The following is a 12953-nucleotide window of genomic DNA, read 5'->3' on the forward strand; positions in this document are numbered from 1 at the left end:
TGCAGCCTATAGGAACAATTCCCTTAGGTGGATCTACCAAGGTCCACACCTTGTTGGAGTACATGGAGTCTATTTCGGATTTCATGGCAGTTAGCCAATGTCCCATGTCCGCATCCGATACGGCCTCATTGTATGTTCTTGGATCTCGTCCAAGATCAACATGATCTTCATCATTTTCGAGGAGGAATAACCTATCCGGCATTTTCCGAACTCTTTCGGATCTACGTACCATAGGTTCATGAGGTATATTAGTGGTTTGTTGTATTGGTTCGATTACTTGTTCTTGCGTTTGAACTTCATTTTGTGGTTCTTGAACTACTTCAAGTTCTATCATGCTGCCCTTTCTATCGGATAGAAACTCCCTTTCCAAAAAGGTGGCATTTCTTGAAACAAACGTCTTTGCTTCTTTGACATAATAGAACTCGTATCCCATTGAGTCTTCGGGATACCCCACAAAATAGCACAAGTCGGATTTACTATCCAACTTATTTCCCACTAACCGCTTCACATAAGCGGGACAACCTCATATCCTAATATGTTTGTAGTTGGTTTTTCGGGAATGCCAAAGTTCATAAGGTGTGGATTTAACTGCTTTGGTGTTAACTCTATTCAGCAAATACGCGGCAGTACGAAGTGCATGACCCCACAAGTATGCCGGAAAGTTTGTGAACCCCATCATTGATCGAACCATATCCAATAAAGTTCGATTCCGACGTTCGGATACTCCATTAAGTTGAGGAGTTCCCGGTGGAGTCCATTGGGACTGTATCCCATTTTCTTTTAGATAGTCAATGAACTCGATGCTCAAGTATTCTCCACCACGATCGGATCGCAGCTTCTTAATACTTCGTCCGAGTTGCTTTTCCACTTCGTGTCTAAAATCTTTGAACCTTTCAAATGTTTCAGACTTGTACTTCATCAAGTACACATACCCATACCTAGAATAATCGTCGGTAAAGGTAGCGAAGTAGTCATATCCACCCTTCGCACTAACACTTAGTGGACCACATACGTCTGTATGGATCAAATCCAAAAGACCCTCGGCTCGTTCCATTTTCCCTTTGTAGGGTGATTTGTTCATTTTCCTTTTAAGGCAAGATTCACAAGTTTGTAGTGATTTCACGTCCTCCAAAGAGAACAATCCTTCACTAACAAAATCGTTCATCCTTCTTAAAGAGACATGACCTAATCTAGCGTGCCAAAGTTGAGTGGGGTTTTGATCTATCTCCTTACGTTTTGCTGATTTTCGCCTTAGGGGCCCCCACTACCTTCACCCACTTCGAACTTGCTGTTTGGGAAGGGAACTCTTTCCTTTATCTTCTTTTGGGAAGAACTCTTCTTTCCAAAAGTAGCAGCAATGAGAACAAACTTCTCTTTCTTAATGGTGGACTCGAAACTGACCAACATGTTCATTAACTCATCCAAGGGAGGATCTAGTTTGTTCATGTTGAAGTTCACTATGAACGATTCATAGGAACTAGGAAGAGACAACAGGATCAAATCCAACGAGAGCTCGGCCGGGAGGGTGACATCGAGATTCACTAGCTTTTCAAGGAGAGTGATCATTTTGAGACAGTGCTCGTGGACCGAAGTCCCTTCGCGCAGTCTCGCCGTGATCAACTCCTTTGTAGCAGCGTACCTCGATGCCCTAATATTCTCACTATACATGCTATCGAGATGAGCCTTTATATCGAAAGCATGCATGTGAGACTCATATTTCCTCGCAAGCGCGGGCTCCATGGCGGCTTATCATATAGCACCTAGCATGTGTGTCATCTTTCTTCCATGCTTCATAAGTTTCCTTTTCAGCATCAGTCGTTGTGGCAGGTATAGTGGCGGGAAGTCTCTCGTTCAAAACATAGAGACGCCCCTCAACGGTTAGCACACGCTTAAGACTACGCAACCAATCTAGGTAATTAGGGCCATTGAGTTTATTGTCGAGGTTTGACATTATGGGATTCTTAGACATGATTATCTGAGAGGTATAGAGAAGAGGATTATTAGAGATTCGCGTTAAATGATTGTTACAATTAAATGTTTGGACTTATGTTATTTAATTGTTCTCCCACTAATTTTATCGAGTTCCACTTACCTCTAGTAGACAAACGAGAAAACTGATTTTTCTTAATGGGCTTTAGGTCCAATAGACAAATATAACCCGTAGTTAATCTAGCCCGATTATATTTGCCCAAAGGTAGATCACAATCAATCATATCCACAATATGACCCTAAATTAATTTTCCTCACAGTTGATAATGACCTAAGTTAATCTCGCGAATATCAAAATCGTTGTGTGTCAAGTCTAACCTACCAATCAAATATGCTCATAGAACTTGATTATGCCAAACTAACGCAGTCCCTAGTTAATCTAGCCGACCACGTTAATTCAACATAACCCTTTTCTATGGCTACCTTCATCACTATGTCAATTGAATTACAGCTTACTCTACCATAACACTCCCCGCTAACACGGCTTACTGCACTATAGTAAAGGGCTACACATAATGCAACCGTTGGCAGAAGGAAAGAAATAACTCAACAGATTGGGTTTTTCTTTATAGCTTGAAATGATTCTTAATTGAATTAAGAATGAGGGATTTTTATTAAAATGTTTTATCTCATCAGAAGGTTTGGATTGGTCTATGTGATTCCTACATCTATGTTCTCTAAAGGTATATGGAAGCGCATATTGTCCTCAGAGGAACATACGACCTAACTATATAATTAATTACATTAATTAATTATCGGGTTTTTCAAAATAATTATAGAACCTCAACTAGCATAAATCATTCAAATAATGTTGAGGTACTACTAATTAAGTTGAACTATAATCAATATTATATATGTGTTCTATTAATTGAAATCAATTTAACAATTTAAATTAATTAATTAATCTATCACCTATTTACTAAAATAGATGATTGTTGATTCGATTATCTAATTGGGATTAATTGAAATTAATTTTCCAAAAATTAAAATCAATTTGTTTTAAGTTTAATTTTAGAAATCTGAAATAATTATTTTTTTTATTTTTTTTTATTTTCAGTGAACCCGTTCGGCCGACCGGTCTGACCGGTTCGGACCGAAACGGTCCGGTTCTGCCCGGTCCAATTGACCCAAATCAGTGGGCCGGGTCAGTCGGACCGAGAACCGGTCTGACCGACCCGAATCCACTTGGATTCGGTCGATTGGATCGTGCACAACCATCGAACCGGCCGGTTCGACCGGTTCAATCCGAATAATTAAAAACCGACGTTTAAAAAATAATTTCAGATCCGTTTTTCCAATTTCAAACAATTTTAAAGCTGGAAAAATTCTAAACAATATTTCAAAAATATTTTAAACTTACGAAAACTCTCAATTACATAATACAACAATCACTACTTTAATAAATCGAACATGCATAAAATCATAGCATATTATAACGAACGCAATTAATTGCGCAACGAGCTCTGATACCACTGTTGGGTTTCGGGCACGTGTACGCAGCGGAAAACAAAAATTTTATGCGATTTAAACAACTTTAAAACACATAAACACATGCCCGATAATTGATAACAATTAATTGCGTACCTTTGCGCTTCCAGCGAAATTAAAAAACAACATACATTGCGTACCTTTGCGCTTCCAGCGAAATTAAAACAACATACATGCTTAATTACTTAATCGAAATTAAATCAATTAGCATGCTCGCGTTTAAATCAAATAATCATGCTCGCAATAATAAAACCAATTTCATGTAGTCACATAAAATCATACAAGTTTCTTATTAAAACGAACATGCATATATTAATTTAAACGTAACCGAATCGAATGACAATAGATTCGAAACATTACCTCTTGAAGCGTGAGGTAGGCGCACTAAGCAAAGCTAGATTGCCACGGAAACCAATCCATGCAATCCGGGGCAGCAACGGCGATGATCCGAGCTACGGCGGCGCATGTGATTCACGCGCAGAGAAGATGGCTAGCTGCTCTTCCCACTCCTATTGATCCAACCTGTTTGCTGATCTGAAATTACAGCCTTGCTCCGACTTCAGTATCTCCATGCGTATTTACTGGATGAACAATTCCTTCTGGACGATGGTAGATTTATGAGTCGTGAAGCTGCTGTCGAAATTTCACGTCCATCGGATGACCGGTTGATTTATGGCGAATTTTCTCGCTGGGCAGCGCAGAAAACCCGAGAGCAGTTTTTCGGAATTACCTTCTCGCATCTTCGATTCTTCGATCTTCCTCCTCTTGGATTTCACCTCGTATACTTCGATCTACTAAACACGTGGCACTAGACACGTAATAGTCAGAATAACGGAAGAAAAGAAAGAAGGAAAGGAATACCGAAAGAGATCGGCCAACGGGTGGCCGATTTCGGCGAATTTCCGGCGACGGCGCGGTGGTGGTGGCCGTGGGAGAGGGTGGCTGATCGAGAGAGGGAGCGGCTAGGGTTATGAACGTGTGTTCTCTTAGTTGTGTGTGTGCAAGACCTATAAATCAAGTATTTATATGTCTTGCATAAAACCCTAACGGGCTTAAGTTGGACCGGGCCCAACAGCTTAAGTTCGTTAGTTCTTTTACTTGCTCATCTCTCTCAATTCGATGATCGGAAAACTGTAACGATTACATTTTCGGAATCATTATAATGTCCTCGTCATTACGAGTGCCAACTCTCGATTTCCAACTTTCCAAAAGTGGAAACCCTAATTCAGTGCACTTTCTAAATTTGGAAACTTCCCGATTTAGAAGGTTCACTAATACGTTCGCCTATTCTTTTCCTTTTCTTATTCTCATTCGTAATTCCAAATTACGAATGTTGGACCCAATCATATTGACTTCCAATCATGCAAAGATAAACATATTTTACCTTTGACCGTTTATTCAAAGATCTCATGTGCACGAGCAGTGTGACCCTCGATGGTTCAGGTGTAAGCTAGCCGTGGGCCCACAACCCTTTGTGGTCAAAACTCGTCCCCTTAGAGTTACGATTAAGATGAAGCTCGTTTCACCTTAATCACCCAACGAATCAAGATTGGCGTCTAGCAACTACGCGTCATGATTCCCTAGATACAAATGAAGTGCCTGCAAGAACCTTCAGATATAGTTAACGTACAGTACGGTCCCTTCGATTCATATGTCCCGATCGAACTAGAGGCATTGGTTCATCGAGACCTCTTTATATGTTCAATGACGGTGCGATCGTTCCAAGTGTTGTAATCGTCACGTGCATGACTTAGAGAATCAAATTCTCTAATCATCACTTAGTCAGCTCTGGCCAGAGACTTAGAATGATTACAAACTATTATAACACACAGGACATCCAAGACTATTCTAGCGATCGAATCCCCGACTACAATGCACAGACCTCCCACTAGATTTCGGACTGCACGAACACTGGCCCTTGGGATGGTCCTCGGTGGAACTCAGAGACAGGTCACGATACAGCTGGTCCTCTAGTGAAGTCACGGTGATGTCTAGGTCATAAGGACTAATGGTGTACAACTATACCATAGATATCTCTACTCGATTAGTGGGAACCACTTAGAGATTTCTAGGGTGAGGGAGTTCAGTGAACTCGTCAACTTACGAGCACCCACTTATGCATGCCGATATCACAATACCGTTTACTGATGAGATGCAGTACACATACACTAAGTGCTAGTCTTCTAATGGGAAAGGCCGATATCCTCATTGGTGGCGTAACCCTTCGACTAGGAACACGTTTAACAGTTATAATACTTAAGTAAATATCTCACGATCCTAACGATCAATTACTAGTACTTGTAATAACTGTAAGGACTATATCTATGCTTGTGACAAAGGGACAAAGATATAGAATGCCAAGGTGTTTTATCATTAATACGAATAAAGGTTCGTTTATTACCATAATAAATACGAAAGACCACAGCCACAAGTTGGCTTGTTGGTCACCTACTCTAACATATGGGTGTCCTCAGTAATATCCGATCTGTGTTTCTAAAAGACCCAACAGGATACTACTGATATATTAAACGATCTTGTTTTTAATATATATATATATATATATATATATATATATATATATATATATATATATATATATATATATATATATATATATATATATATATATATACTTATTTATTTTTGGGCAAATTACCAAAACCCCCCTGAGGTAAGCCTAAATAACGAAAATCCCCCCTATGTTCTCGTAATTACGAAAACCCCCCTGAGGTATGCAGACGTCTTACAAATCGCTCTAACGGTGTTAGACTCGATAGAATCTTTTTGATTCTCCCGAATATTCCTCCGATAATACCAATTTTGCCCTTGTACACGAAATTACCCTTAGGGGGGTAATTGTAAGCATTTTATTTAATGACGGGTCATTATGAATGTACAAAATACTTATTTTTCTTAAATTAAACCCAAATATAATCAATCATTATGAATGTACAATGTATTTTTATTGGATTAAAAAAAATCAATGAATGAGATTTCAAAATTTAATTATTTTTTATATATAAAATTAAATATTTTAAAATTCGAGAAATACAACCATGCATCATTCACGCTAAAAGCATAAATCCGTATGAATACTCCTCTGGATAAATAAAATCAATTAAAATATATAAATAAAAAAATATATAAGTGTCTGCAAAATACTTATTTTTCTTAAATTAAACCCAAATATAATCAATCATTATGAATGTACAATGTATTTTTATTGGATTAAAAAAATCAATGAATGAGATTTCAAAATTTAATTATTTTTTATATATAAAATTAAATATTTTACAATTCGAGAAATACAACCATGCATCATTCAAGCTAAAAGCATAAATCCGTATGAATACTCCTCTGGATGAATAAAATCAATTAAAATATATAAATAAAAAAAATAAAAAATTATAATATCAAATTATCAATACAAATTACAAAGTAATAAATAAATTTATAAAAGCAATAAATCATCAACTGAAAGGGATGTCAGGGGGGATTTTCGTTATTTAGGCTTACCTAGGGGGGGTTTTGGTAATTTGCCCTTTATTTTTTACATATTTAACAGAAGGATATAATAGACATTTCACGTTTTCGGTTAAAAAAATTCGGTCAACCGTTAGTCAAGGGGGGTTTTCGTAATTACGAGAACATGGGGAGGATTTTCGTTATTTAGGCTTACCTCAGGGGGGTTTGGTAATTTGCCCTTTATTTTTTCTTGAAATTCTTATGAGTATTCAATCAAAGATCGAAACGTGGTTGAATTTATATATATATATATATATATATATATATATATATATATATATATATATATATATATATATATATATATATATATATATATATATAAACCCCCTCATGTTTGGATAAATTACAACTACCCCATGCTATATATGAATCTTCTTATACATACATCCACTCTTGCGGTATCAAATTTAGTGAAATGTTCAAAATGTTGTGTCATATTCTATAGTTTGTACACGTTTCATCCTATTCCAGCTCCACATTTTGAAGTTAGATGGATCATAAGATGTGTCTTTTGACTTGTAAATATCAAATTGTGCTGCATCTGAAACGGTTTTTTTGCACAAAACGACTACAAACTAGAAAACATTCCAAGATATCTAGAATATTATGTTGACTTTTGAAACCATAAGGGTTGACGTGTAAGAAGACTCATAATTGGGGATGGTTGTAATTACCCATACATGAGGGATTTTTTTCGTAATTTTACCTTACCTTAGAGTGTGGCCGAAATTTATCCTTATTATTATGTTAACTTATAAATTAAATTAAATAATGCAACATGGATTTCTTCTTCTTCTTCTTTATTTAGTTATTAATTATTGGGCATATTACAACCACCCCTAATGTAAGGTCAAAATACGAAAAAATCTTATATATGTATATGTATATATATATATATATATATATATATATATATATATATATATATATATATATATATATATAACCGAATTACCGGTTCGGTAATTGGTATGTACGGATTTTCGTTCGGTTCGTTTCGGTCAGTTTACTGACCGAATGAACACCCCAAATGTAAATTTGACAACATAAGAATGAATGTGTAAGGAAATACATAATTGATGGGTGACTATAATTACTCAAACAAAAAGGATTCTTATATAATTTGATCTTATCTCAGGGGCGACCGTAATTTAACCTTAATTATTATGTGTGGGGCTACTCCACTCACGGGAACAAACCAAGCTAGCTAACTTTGATCATCCCCCACTTTTGTCTTGGGTTTCTTTTTAGTTGTCACTTTAATTTTTGTGGATGATTTTTTTGATATTTGTTTTAAGAGAAAAAGTCATCTGTATTTTAGTTGGATTTTTGAAAAGACTCGTTTCAATTTGTTTGAATATGAGAAAGTTGGGAGGAGCATATATATACATGAAAATGAAAATAAAAATGAGCTGGAAAAAAGTGCCTTTTGGAATCTTGATTTATGCGGGTATATTTTGTGATTGAAAATTTTATTTTGTAATATATATATATATATATATATATATATATATATATATATATATATATATATATATATATATATATATATATATATAGACACACACACGGTATTTAAACAATTGAATACCATAATATAACATGCATAATGTAATGAAAATATTCCACAAGCTACTAATTTTTTTTCCAATATTTAAAAACTACAAACTTATCAGATACTTATTTATTTAAATGATAGCATCTATTATATTAGCAAAGAAACCCTTACAACCCTAGGTTTTCTGGCGAGCTTGAGCTCTTCGACTTTTATATTTTTAGCTCGGGCATGATCCTATTTTATATATTTTTTTACATTCTTTATTCTTTATTTTATTGATATTATAGTTAGGTTTTTATTATTAAAAATTATAATAAAAAATTACGAATTAAAAAAATGAATTGTGCTTAACTTTGTTTTTAATTATTTATATCAATTTACTATTAATTTTTATATAATTATATTTATAATAAAAAATGAAAAGAAAAAAAAAACTCGTGAGCTTATAACCCACTAACAATAAGCTCGAACTCGGAAAACATGAGTTTGAATTCGAGTTTTTGTCGAGTTGGCTCATCGAGCTCACGAGTCGACTCAGCTCATTTACACCCCTACATAACCCCGCTAAGTACTGCATTTTTAGGGGATAATTTTGTAATAAAATTGAACAATTGTACCGTTTTGCTAATATTTATAATACATGGGTTTTTTTGGCAATTAATTAGAGTAAACATAGGGGCGCTAAATGCAATAAACAGTTAAATGTTATCTAGTTTGGACCTAGTTTGACAACAAGGATGTGGTTACATAGAATATGTATTAGATATGTAGTCATGTGTTGCTGTATCTATATTTTTGTTTGCTAGAATTTGAAATTGTAGTTTTCTTTCTATCCTAATTTGTCTATTTATAATCATGGATTGTAACATTTCTTATTTTCATTTCTAATATTTAAAGAAATATTATAGTGAATGCAACATCATCAAGTTCATTTATCATGTTCTATTATTATTACATCAAATCGAATAAATTGTTTGATTACATTGTGAGTCGATAATAAATTTTAGGGTAAATTACACCAACATCCCTAATGTATGCTAAAATAACTTTAAAGTCCCTATAGTATCGGTAATTACAATCACCCCCTGAAACATTGATAGATACCCTACGGAATAATGCATTGGATAAGTTATTCGGTTAGGGTTCTAACGAACTATTAGTTTCATACAGTGGTTGAGACAACATAGAGCTAAGGGATGACATGACTCTCCTAAAAAAATTTAAATCTTTACTATTTTATATAATATTTATAAATTTCATGTATGGTAGCATTAACGGGCCCACGGAAAACAAATATAGTACATATCGGTCCCTAGGAGACACTACAAAAAAATGTATCTTATGTGACACAGAAAATCGTCATATAAAGTCTCAATTTCGTCACAACACTTTGTTGTGACAAAATAATTCGTCACAGTGGTTGTCGCATAAGGCCTGTCACGAAAGGTGTGAAGTGACGAATTGTACGTTCGTCACGAATGACTGTGACAAAACCTCAATTCGTCGCGACAGTGCATGCTTTCGTGACGACAGTTGTGTCATATAAACTCATAAATGTTGTCGTACAAGCTGAATTCGTCACAACACATCGGTCTCTTGCTTCGTTGTTGTGACAAACGTTTTTGTCACATGAACTGAGCAATCTGTTGAGACATATATTTCGTCCCAATATATCCAACAGATTGGCACGATAAGAGAGTTCATATGACAAAATGTTTTGTCACGTAAACTAAATGATTTCTTGAGACAATTCATTTTGTCCCAACATCTTTAATAGGATGTCTCAATAAGTTATTTATGTGACGAAATAGTTTGTCTCGTCAACTAAATAATCTATCTGACAATTGCTTCGTCCCCAAAGATTAAATAAGTTGTCATAATAAGAAAGTCTTATGAAGAAATATTTGTCACTTCAACAAAATGATTTATTGACACAATCGCTTCGTCAAAAACATATAAAAATTAAAAATTCTATTCCATTGAAATCAAGAGTCATTCTGAAACTAAAAATACTTGAATACTAGGTTCAAATCTACATCTGAAATGAATAAACTATATATCCAAGTGCATAACTAAAAACCATTCAAAACAAATTTAAATTTCTGATTGAAACAAAAAAAATAAATAAAAAATCCAATACGTGGAACCATCTACTTTGCCTGAACACCATCACAATCACAATCTACCCCATATCCCATGCCTTTTTGATATCCTGATCTACGACCAAGTGTTGTTACAAGAATTTGATCCTCAGACATGGAAGTTTCTCCTTCGTCCATAGATGTTTCTTCTAATTCCATCATTTTATCCTACAACGTTAACATATATATCAAATATATAAAATATATTGTATAGAAATAATATATAACATAATTGTAAATTATCTTACAAATTTCTTTGCCGCTTCAGAGTTAACAAATTGACCAGCTTTGTCAACATGAGTTTTCCTCCATAGTTCAATCTTGCTCGGAGTAGCCTGTACGAAATTAAACAATAATTAGCTCATAAACAATAGTAAAATAACACATTATTATATAATTACATATTTGAAGTATGAAGCAGGCTTATAATATTGAGAATAAAAAAATTCATACCATTTTCCTATAGCGAGAAAGGTATCTAATCTTCCCTGAAGTATGGTTGAAAGGCAAACAACTTCTACTATTTATATTGATCAACGATCGTTCCTGCATTAATATGTATATATAGTTCACTAATTTACCCAATGTGCAAGTACACACTATTGTTTTGTTTAATCAGATGATTAACCTCATATTCATCGGATTCAAGTCAATCACATATTGCATGCCATTTTGCTATTAGTACTTCCTCACGTGGACTCATATCCCTTGAATTTTTTCCTTCTTCTACCAAATTCTTGTAGCATCCACTCAATCTGTTTCTCCAATGTCGATATGCAGTTTGAAACATTTGATCAACAATTCTTTGAACACGGTCCGAGTTCCATTCCTCAATTTCAAACCATTGCTTAAAAGAAAAAAAAAAAAAAAGATAAAGTTCATTATACTTGAACAAAAATAAATAATTATTAAAAACAGATATATTTTTCCATTAAACCTTAAAGAAATGAAGTAATAATAAAGATTTACCAACAATCTTCTACGACAAACTTCTTTGTTTGTGTCTTGAATTTGTCTCCACCTAGATACGCCTTCAAGTTCTGCACATGTTCTTACTGCAATTCATATACCCTCAGAAAATTTTTCCTCATATTGAGATGGTATTTTCTCATGAGGATTGAACACAATCTTCATCTTTCCGCTCTGTAAAAAAAGATCATGCATTTCAAGAACTTATTATTACAAGTTTGACAACATTATAAAGCCTTACCTGTTTCACTATCTTGCCCAGATTTAAGCCTCTGCTTACACCACGACCACTTCGTTTAACAATGGTTCCTAACCAAGGAAATAAATGAGAAATAAAAATATCATATAGAAAATAGTGATACAATAGTTAAATGAAAAGTTATATGAATATTTTCCAATTAAAAACCAAAAAAGCAGAAAATTGAAAAAAAACAACATTTTGAGCTTCATTAGTTCATGATCAACACCAATGCATTTAACAAATTCCACGCACAAAATAGCAGAGATTAGCCAGCCGTGAATATTTTGGAACTCTGTATTCACACAAAAAGTGAATAAACAACAAATTATACAGTCTTTTGTTAAATTTTCATCAAAGTTAAGTTAATTCCAATCAAACAATGCACTTCAAATAACATAAACAGATCAAAAGGTTGTTATGCATACAAAGATTACCTAAACAGTAACTCAATAATAGGAATAAAAGTAAGGTAAAAAAATAAAACAACTATGATGTTACTCTTAAAAAAAAGTAAGGAAATGATTACCAGGAATAGCTGTTGATGCTTCAAAGTTAGGTTCGGATGCCTCACAATCAGGTATTGCTTCAGTATGTGGTGGTGTATTATTAGTAGGGCTCATAAGTCCTTCTGAATTATGATTCAATGCTGAAGTTGCTGATGTTGAACCATTCCCTGAGGTTGAACCTGAACGAGATGAAACTTGTAGAGCTCATGCAGGTGGATTTGCATTTGCAGATGCGTTGCTCTTCGATGCACTTCTATTTATAGTGGTTGGCATTGAACTTGTTGACGCCCTACCATTTGTAGTAGTCTTTTTTGCACAGTCAACCCTGCCGAGCCCTTGTGCCTTACGGACCTTCTTAAATTTTGTTGCTGACGACATCTGAAAAGCATAATATAAGAAATTAAATACAGTTGACATGCATTTAATATTTCGTAATTAAAAAAAGAATATATAATGCCAAAAAAAGTAAAGGAAATAGACATGCACATTAACACATTGCAGCAATATGAAAATCAAATAAGAACCAAAGCAAG

The 12953-nt window shown here is 34.4% G+C and overlaps 1 long non-coding RNA gene across 1 annotated transcript; it reads right to left on the reverse strand.

Moving 5' to 3' along the window:
- Positions 1 to 10492: 10492 nt before the first annotated feature.
- On the reverse strand, positions 10493 to 12619 carry LOC148765686 (uncharacterized). Its single transcript, XR_016029066.1, has 7 exons — positions 12441 to 12619; positions 11915 to 11982; positions 11674 to 11847; positions 11333 to 11551; positions 11158 to 11250; positions 10953 to 11039; positions 10493 to 10872 (listed from the first exon to the last, which is right to left on the reverse strand). It is a non-coding gene; the product is annotated as an uncharacterized LOC148765686 (long non-coding RNA).
- Between the last annotated feature and the right edge of the window lie 334 nt (positions 12620 to 12953).

The sequence above is a fragment of the Erythranthe guttata genome, chromosome 13 (assembly GCF_056151865.1).
Source record: "Erythranthe guttata isolate IM_541 chromosome 13, IM_541, whole genome shotgun sequence".
Lineage (NCBI taxonomy): Eukaryota > Viridiplantae > Streptophyta > Magnoliopsida > Lamiales > Phrymaceae > Erythranthe > Erythranthe guttata.